Source organism: Electrona antarctica (genome assembly GCF_951216825.1).
Source record: "Electrona antarctica genome assembly, chromosome: 13".
In the NCBI taxonomy this organism is placed as follows: Eukaryota; Metazoa; Chordata; class Actinopteri; order Myctophiformes; family Myctophidae; genus Electrona; species Electrona antarctica.
Window position 1 is genome coordinate 24,911,831 of NC_136794.1, and position 10,000 is coordinate 24,921,830.

Sequence of the window (10,000 nt, forward strand, 5' to 3'; positions counted from 1 at the left end):
CGCCCAAAATGTGTTAATAAAAGAAAATGATGCGATTGCGTTAGTTATGAACGCCGGAGACGTTTCTTTAATTTAAATGAAATATGGCGCTTTATGGTTCCGCATGCGGAATGGTATAAATGTAGTGACTGCGCTTAAATTGGCTTTTTTCCCCCTCCCCCTATTAAGACAATCATTTTTATTCATGCCACCGATTCGGCCCAATTCAATGTGTTCCTTGCCATTACACACACACTGACTAAATTAAAGGTATTATTCATTCTTGACAATTTCAATGTTCTTTTGTACAGTCGTGCTATCACATTCATAGTTCATGATGATGCAAAGGTTATAGGACGGGCATCCTGCACCAAACCTACTATTTTGTCGCCATATTATTATAATTTTTTTTATTCTTTTGGGGAAATTAATGCCCTACTTGATCATATTGTGTCATAGAAAAGCATAGCAGATCCACAAGCTCAAAACGCAGGGCAAAGGACACGTTTTAAGCTTGTAGATCTGCTACTTTTGATATCCTGAAAAGTAACAGTTTTGGACATGTGAGGTTTCCTCCGTATCTACCGGTACTAAAGCTAAAGAAAGAAAGAAAGAAAGAAAGAAAGAAAGAAAGAAAGGCTACAGTACGTATCCTGTAGCCTGTCACAACTCACAACCTTCAACATCAGACACAACACAACAGACATAATGTATATTCACAACAGTCTTCAATTCCAAAATGGACGTTTGAAATTGAAGGCCGTTATGTCAAAGCCTAAAACCTCCAGCTTGAACTTTAAAGGACATAGCAAACTCATAGACAGGCCAATTGGACTGTACAGGTGAATCATAACTCAATGCCTTCAACAACACAACACACACATTCACATCAGTCTTCAATCAAGAGCCAGAAACCATCACTGAACATGATACATTGCCCGAAACCCATTCAGATTCCCAATGTTAGAAACACAATTATGACAACAGAGCAACAGCCTGAATCACATTAGTACACAAGATATAACAAAGCAGCAGCAATACAAGAACAACAACAACAAAGTTCCTACATTGAGCAGTCTTCTACTTGACTTCATCAGTAGTGTGATGGCCAGGGTCAAACTTTAGAACTCATGCTCCAGTCATCTCCATACTCCATCTGGCCAGTACTTTCCTCCCCTGCTTTGAGCTCCATCTGGCTAGCTCACCAGTACTTTCCTCCCCTGCTTTGAGCTCCATCTGGCTAGCTCACCAGTACTTTCCTCCCCTGCTTTGAGCTCCATCTGGCTAGCTCACCAGTACTTTCCTCCCCTGCTTTGAGCTCCATCTGGCTAGCTCACCAGTACTTTCCTCCCCTGCTTTGAGCTCCATCTGGCTAGCTCACCAGTACTTTCCTCCCCTGCTTTGAGCTCCATCTGGCTAGCTCACCAGTACTTTCCTCCCCTGCTTTGAGCTCCATCTGGCTAGCTCACCAGTACTTTCCTCCCTGCGTTGAGCTCCAGCCTCATTCTCCTGGCTACCGTCTTCTCACTGACCCTTGGCAGGGCAGGGCCCCTTCCCCTTCCCATACAAATGCTTATTGGTAACCTGTTCATCCCGGTTGATGTTTGGTATTGAATGTAGCATTCTGGTGTAGCAGAATGGTCAGGGACGTCTGTAGGGCAGGAGTTAATAGGGTCCAGCATTCACAGCCGTATAGCAGAACGTTGGTCCGACGTACTAACAGTCCGACACATGCGCGGCTGGTTAAGACTCACCTGTGGCTCCCGACATGCGTTGCTGGTTAAGACATGTGCGTGGCTTCTCAGTGAGGTTAGGGTTTGGGGTAAGGTGTCGGACTAATGCCTGTCGTACTGTTATTACATCGGACCAAACACATGCACCCCTTCTCCTTCATCCATGTCAAACTCCTCGCTGTTGTCGTCTGGGATCACCTTGGCTCTTGTACATGGCTCCTATAGACAGATCCTTGGCTCTTGGCTCCTATAGACAGATCCGTGCAGGCTGCCCTGGGCGAAATCATAACTGCGGTGTCACATGAAGCGCAGCTTGATACAGCTGGCCTGCAGGGTACGGCTCCGTGGATTCGTCTATTAGCCCAGAGTAAGTTGGGAGGGATTCCAGAAGACTTCTGAAAGATAGAAAGAAAGAAAGAAAGAAAGAAAGAAGTTCACTGGTTTGGTCCACCACTATAAGTCTCCCTCCTGTTATGTCAGGTTTGTAGTTGAATTCACTTCCTGTTTAGACTTATGTTCTCCTGTTGACCTCTTTTAGGGGCCCTATAACTTGTTTGTTGAATATTTTGTTAATAGTTTGTTTTAAATTAACTTTGGGTTTTTAAACCTGTGTTGCCTTAGGCCTTTGACTGCTTGGAGACGCACGCGCACGTGTAACGCTCAAGATTCGAACCCGGGCCTCCAGCGTGGAGAGCCAACGGCAACGGGATATCCCTATGACTCGGGGGAGATATTAGACTTGAGGCCATCAGGCTGAGGCTGTGAGCCACTCCGCTACACACACGGGGGTGTATGTTAGACAGATGGAACATTCTCAAAACATTGGTGGCCATATTTACTTTTAATTAGAAAAGGAATGGCAAAATGACACAAGTGACAGACACTATCCATTATGGGAATAGCGTTGTTACACAGTCTTGATACTCCTTCTTATAGTTATCCTTAGATTCCCTATACAGCACATGACCACCGATGTCAGCATTGAGAAAGTGATGTCAGTCATTCCTGACTTAATCTGTTTTAATAAATCTCTTGGGAAACCACCATATTTTCAGGGTTACGGATAGGAAAATACTTTAACTGCTAGCAAACCACTTCATGGTCTTGGTGACGAATGTACATGCTTTGCTAATGTACATTCTTTGGTAGCTTGACTCATTTAACTCTCGTTGTGTTGGAGGCGATCAAACAAATCGTTCTGCAGAACATTGTTCAGCAGCCTTTGTTGCAGAAAGTTGCAGCCACAACTGAGAATACATCTACAGAGCCATTAATTGTAAGCTTATTACCATTCTGACGTGCTTCATTCCTCAGCAAATCTGTTTTAATAAGATGGAAAGAAACATCCCCTACACACCCAGCCATCTTAAGAGGCTGAATTAACTCACACAGTCTGCTAGTTAACCCTATATGACCAACATGTACTGCATGTAACATGAAAAAGAAAAGACTAGGACAATGCATACAAACCAAACATACAATATACTGTACATATAATGGTAAATGGTGCATTTATATAGCGCCTTTATCCAAGGCGCTTTACATAGATTGTGCATTACATTCACCCATTCACACACACATTCATACACCGATAGCGACGGAAGCCATGCAAGGTACCAACCAGTACATCGGGAGCAATTTGGGGTTCAGTGTCTTGCCCAAGGACACTTCGACATGTAGACAGGAGGAGCCAGGATTCGAACCGCTGACCCATGGATCATTGGACGACCTGCTCTACCTCTTGAGCCACAGTCGCCCCCCAATAATGGGAGGATATCTGATATTAGTAGGTATTGATACTTTTACTTAAGTAAAAAGAAATGTGAGTAGCCTACTTTTTTCCACCACTACAAACAAGGTTAAAAGGCAGACCCTTTTTTAAACTATAAGTTCATTCAGATGTGAACCCCAGATCCTGCAGCTATTGCTTCCAGACAGGTTAAGTCAACAACACCATGTTTTCTTTGGAGCAAGTGCTACGGTGAAAATGAACCATGTAATTTAACCACATCTCAGACTTAGCTGCACTGGAGAGTGGAATGTGAGAATACATGTGTGTCTATATGGTGGACATATTAGGTTATTTCCATACCCTAACGTAAAACTCTGAAATAAATCGCTGACAAACAGGTGCAAAGCGCTACTTCAACTGCTTACAGGTCACACTGGGATGATTCAATTTCTGCAGCTTGGGGCTTGTTCTAAGTATAAGGTGTTACTTCACAGGGTCCATGACCTTGGTGCCACTAGAAAATACATTTTGTTTAATATATGTATATATATGATATATGTATTCATTTGAAAAGCAATTGCTTTAGACAAAAGCTCACATTTGTGTTTTCACCCGCCTGAAAGGTCCCATGGTGAAATAATGTTTCTACGAAAATGGACCATAAAAATAACATTATTCATCAAAACTGTCGAAACATGTCCTGGTGCACAAACTACAGTAGTGTCTCATCAGTGTATGGTTTCCAGTGTGATTTGGTAGTAATCCTTCTAGCTTATATAGGCCTGCTGGTCTAGCCAGGCTCTCTGGGAACAACGGAACAGACAGAGATGCCGCTGCCTTTCCCTGCTATTATTTTCATTTTCTTCCCACCATTCCCCTCGCTCTTCCTCCCATGTATCTCAACCCTTCCTCTAGTCTCTTCGTCCGTCCGTCCCTCATTGCGTCCTGCCCTTGTTGTTTTGCTCGCTTGCTTGTTGCCATGGCACATTGTGTGTGTGTGTGTGTGTGTGTGTGTGGGGAGGGGGGGGGGGGGGGGTCAGAAATGAACAAAATTACTAAATTGGGGAAAAAATGGGAGAAACATAATTGGCAACCTCTTAAAAAAATGAAAAAACATCCACCATTAAGGCTGAAGTTACATCCCCCCCCCCCCCCCCCCCCCCCCCCACACACACACACACACGCACGTGTCTGTACCACCACAAGACGTCTTCATTGGACGGGGTGATAATGCACATTAAAATAATGACGCCTGTCAAAACTAGAGCAATTTTTACTAATGGTCCTAAAAGTAATATGTATTTTCCCCCCCACCCGACAGTACAGTATAAATAGAAGCGTAGCGGCTCGGCTCCACAGCAGCTGAAACATGCTGAGGGACATTAGAGATATTTAATGTGTTTTTGGCTGGTTCCGGCACATTAAAGTCTTCAACGTTATGCTGTCTGAGTGCTGATACTTTCTGCCTCAAAATGTCCATATCTGTCCCAGTGTTCAGCTCAGATGTGAGTCGTAAATAGAATGGTATTCTTTGACCCGTTAAACCCAGGAAAGAATCGGTGTCCTTTTAAGATTTTAGCATTTACTTTTTCAGAAAACTCTCAGGATTTAGAACAGTGAGTGGTTCTAAAAAAATAGCAGATATACAAGCTTAATTTTCTTTTTTTACACAAATCTTCTCTTCTGTGGGTCGGACTGGGTCCATAGCACAAAACATTTTTAGATAGGGGTCCGTCACCAAAGACATAGGAATTTGGGGGTCCTTGCATGGCACGAAAGTTTGAGAACTACTGATTTAGATTTAGAAGGCATTTGTAGAATCAGCCTCAGGCCTTCATGGGTTAAACAGATGTTGTGTTTACTCCGCTCCGTCTAGAGGGGGAGCCTGCCTCCATTAGACCTACAGACAGAATTAGGACTAGTTATGGCTCGTACACACTGCACGATATTTGCTCCGATTATGCTGTCGGGGAGCATTTTTGGCGCTCGCCGACGAAACTCCCGATTAGACGCATGATCAGGCTTTGATCGCAGAGGTTTTGCTCGCTGTGTGTGAAAGGCTCTGCGAAAAGCGGCAGCACCGATAAAAGTGCTCGAGTGTTTCTGAATACCTAGCACTAGCAGGTTTGAATACGAGACGGCTCGCCCCTTTTCCAACTCGCCCAAAGCGGCGAAGATCGGTCGCCTCAACGGGAAGAGCGGTCGCCCCAACGGGAAGAGCGGTCGCCCCTTCAGTCTTGACATACATACAACATGATGTGTGATGATGTTGCTTTGCCTTATTATTGACTCTGAGTTTTGAAAGTAAAGAAGAGTTGTGTTTAAGCTGTCATGGTCCACTGATTCACAATAGTAGCCGAAAGATTCCACGTAAATTGCACGCTGCCTTCATGATTTGAGTCATTTTTAAAAATCCACCTGTCTCCACGGCTCGGGGCGAGCCGTCATCACTTTTCGAAATTCTGTGGCGAGCCGTCTTCACTTTTCGCGGGGGCGAGTTGGGAAAGGGGCGAGACGACCTGGTACCGCAGGTTTGGCTCTCTCGCCGACTGGACATGATACAGTATGAACTGGGTTGCGACCACGTGCAGAGAAGGCCTGTATTACAGCCAATGAGAGCACAGGACAGCTGTGCTCACTGCTCACAGACACTGTCTGTCTGTCTGTCTGTCTGTCTGTCTGTCTACTGTATCGATAGATGATCAGATGATATTAATATATAACCTTTATTCCTTGGGTAAATCCCTGCATGTGTCGTACATATTGGTAGCTATATTAACCCTTATTGCTGTTACACATTTCACTAAATAATAATATTGATAAACCGCACCGGAATCAACACCTCCATCCTGCATGTACGTGAGATGTCAAAATTAATTGGAATAAAAAACCAATTATGTATCGGGTCTGGATCGCATCTTGGTGAACTCTTGCAGTAGGCCTATGTGATCCCTATCAATCGTTTAGTGCGAAGATATGGTCGATTTAAAAAAAAAAAGACTCCTGTAGTGTGAAATACATAACGATCTGATGCCTCGCCGATAACTTTAAAACTCCTACAGTCTGTAGGGGCCATTAGCCTCGTTCATGCCTTTTCACAACACATCTCCGAAGAGAAAAGCCTAAAGCAGAGCATGTCTGTTGGAACTTCCGTCGCACAGTTTGCATTTCCACCGGAAACAATCCTTTTCAGACCAATCACAACACTAGTTTACTCACAGAGAATGTAGACAGATTTGTAAAGCCTCAACGTCATTTCCTTGGGCGGTACTTCCGTCAAATTCTGGCACTTACGTTTAGAGATGCAATAGCCGGATGTACAGGTCGCAATGCAATGGGTTGTGAGCTTGAAGGCTATTTTTGCTATTTTATGAAAAACTGTTACTATATTCAAATTGATTATTTTCATAATCAATTCATTCAATTAACTATGGCCTATAAAAATGCAATCCATTGAACTGACATGATCACTTTAACTCTCTGCACTTTATATTTATTCACTATATGTTGTTTTTGCACCTGTACTAATGTTGTAACTGTACTCTGCTGTCCCACCTAACATGTTTACATGTCATGGTAATAAATATTTCTGATTCTGATTCCCTGCAGAGAATCACACCACAGTAATTAACTTGAATAATGCAGCATGTTTTAATGTGTTATGAATATGAATATTGAGTTGCTTTGCAGGCTGCTGATCCTGTTTAGATCTAGACTCTAGAGTGGATACGGAAAGGATGCACACTCTGTCTGTACTTGTGTGAATTATCGGATTGGGAAGGGCTGGACTTAAACCGTCCGGAACAAACTAGGTAGTGTGACACTTTTGGGAACAAAAGATGCAATTACTGGTGGCAAGAAAAAAAAGTTAAGTAAATAATAAGTAACAAGTTTGGCAGGGAGTCATATGTAAAGTAATAATACTTTTTAAAAGTAACTAGTAAACAGTATTACCATTTTTGAGTAACTTTTCCAATTAACCCTGTGCCATGGACACATGAACTGTGCCTGCATGTGTATTGTCAACTGAAACTACCACTTTTTCTGTTGTTGAAAGACAAGTTTTTTTGCTGCTCCGGAGACTATTCAACGCAGTGGAGTGCAGGCACTCCACGTATAAACTCAATAACTTGAGAACATCTGCTTACGACAAAGAGCTAAAGCTTAAGAGTTGAGATCGTGAGCTTGTCCTCCGAGGGCTTTCTCTCTTCTTTGGCTCTCAAAACAAAACCAGACATTAAAGGTTACCATTGAGTAGGATTGAGAAGCTTGTGTGTGTGTGTGTGTGTGTGTGTGTGTGTGTGTGTGTGTGTGTGTGTGTGTGTGTGTGTGTGTGTGTGTGTGTTACCAATTATCCCTCTGACTTAGCAAGTCTGAAAGCGGAGCTTTCAATTTCCTTTCCAATTTAAAGCACACTGGCCTAAGTGGCTAGGCACTTCATCTACACAGTCGAATCCACAGTGTTGAATGTATCCTGTTGTAACTCTTGAGTATACACATCTCACACTTAACACTTATCCATTTCTGGACTTTTGCTAATGCTAAAGTGCACCACGTGTTATATTTTTTAAACAGGTTACTATAATGTACCGGTATTGTATTGTATAAAACAAATCTTCTCTTCTGGGGGTCCCAGGCACAAAACATTTTCAGATGGGGGGGAACGCACTCCGTGGCCAAATGCATATCATTTTGGGGTTAATTGGCACCAAACGGTTTGAGACTACTGGTCTAGAGGGCAATCGGCCTCAATACTCATACTTAAAACTTATTTTGTATCCATTTCCGCTTCACTAAAGCTAAAGCGCACCAGGTGTCTTTTAATGATGGAGAAGCCCTATTGTTCTATCGCCAATGCTAAAGCCAGAGTATCCTGCAACAGGTGTCTTTACAGCACCCAGCATCGCGGCTCAAAGGCCATGGATCATCCACACTCGGCTGCTTTCACATTATGTGTGTCAGGACAGTGTGACGTACATCACAAAGGATAATCCTGTCTCCTTGGGCGGGCCTCCAGTCTACCTCCAATGAGAACACTCTTTGATTTAATTTCCAACTGGCTTTCAGCTTTAAACTGTGTTCTTGTCTTTCATCGTGGCGTGCGAGCGTGCGTGCGCACGCGCGTGTGTGTGTGTGTGTGTGTGCGCGCGTACTATTTAGCCTACTAGTACACACATGCACACACTGGTGTGTGCATGTGTGTACTAGTAGGCTATATAGTGTATTTATGTGTGCGTGCGTGTGTGCGGCTGTGCGCGCGTGCGTGCGCCTTTCCCTTTTGAGTTGAGAGTGGACACTGGACAGATGGCAGTTGTCTGTCTGGAATCCTGGATGATGGTTGTTATGGAAACGAGCATCCGTTTCGGCGGCGCCACAGATGTGGCGCGCGGTGGCGACCGGGATACGGCAAACCACAAGGGACACGCATGGAAGACGGAGACTGCCAAATAAGATACAGTAGCCCGCATAATGAGACCGAAAACAAAACGACGGCGACACAATGCAGAAAACGCAGCTCAATAGACCGAACGCCAAATTAAAAAGGATTTTCTAAATGCCAAGGAACACATTATTGAAGACTAAAATGCCAGTGTGGACTGGGAATTGTATTATTGATTGAGGCAGCGTGCTTAATTCTTTTGAGCAAAGAGAGAGACACACTGTATGGAGCTATGCATCTCATTCGCCAGTGTCTCGCAGCACCAAGTTCCTTCCCAACATCATTTGCATGTCATTTGAATTGATGTGCCAGCGGTTAAGTGTGATTTGTACAGCGGCGGCGCTTGCCGATAAGAGCAGATCCACAAGCTCACAGCGGTGAGCTTGTAGATCTTCTCTTGTCGGTAAGTGGCAAAGTCATACGATTGGCTTTCGCTGAGATCTGTGAGAGGCGAACCAAATCCACTCTCTCTGTATGTGGCTCTCGCACGCACGCGCACGCGCACACGCACACACACGCACACGCACACACACACACACACACACACACACACACACACACACACACACACACACACACACCATTTGTCCATTTGGCAACTGTGCCAAATGGACAAATACACTTGCCATCTCCAGCTGTGTGCGAGCCTTTAGCCAAACCGTGGGGTTCAATAGGCCACCGCGGCTAGAGTCTCAATGAGCGCCCTGTCTCGGTTCAATCCTGCCCATCTGTCCCGACGAGCGGCAGAAAAGAACCGCGACAATTGGGGAGACTAATGTGCTGTTGAACCTCTTCAATGGCAAAGACAAAGCAACAGGAACAGGAAAGACTAATGGGACTTTAACATACAGATGTATTGTTGGGGCTGTGCATATGGACAAAGGCCCCCACTGTGCAGCTCTATCCTGTTAGCTAGAGAACTCTTCCCCCCGCACTCCATGTTTAGTTGATGTCACAGACCATCTGGGGCTCATTTTATTGAATAAAATGCTATTTTCTGTATGGTATAGAGTATATGTTAATACCAAAACAAAAAGGTCGTTGCATGTGGTTCCTTAATCCTATACGATTACATTTACCCTGGTGTTTGGTTAGATCAGGGGTTCTCAACCCGTG

The 10,000-nt window shown here is 44.1% G+C and overlaps 1 protein-coding gene across 1 annotated transcript in view; it reads left to right on the forward strand.

Annotated features, from left to right (window-relative positions):
* The window catches only part of LOC306934900 (neuropilin-2-like), a gene marked incomplete at its 3' end in the record, with an annotated part of 112,967 nt that overhangs the window by 89,129 nt on the left and 13,838 nt on the right, over positions 1 to 10,000 (forward strand). The gene's annotated exons all lie outside the window — the stretch shown is intronic.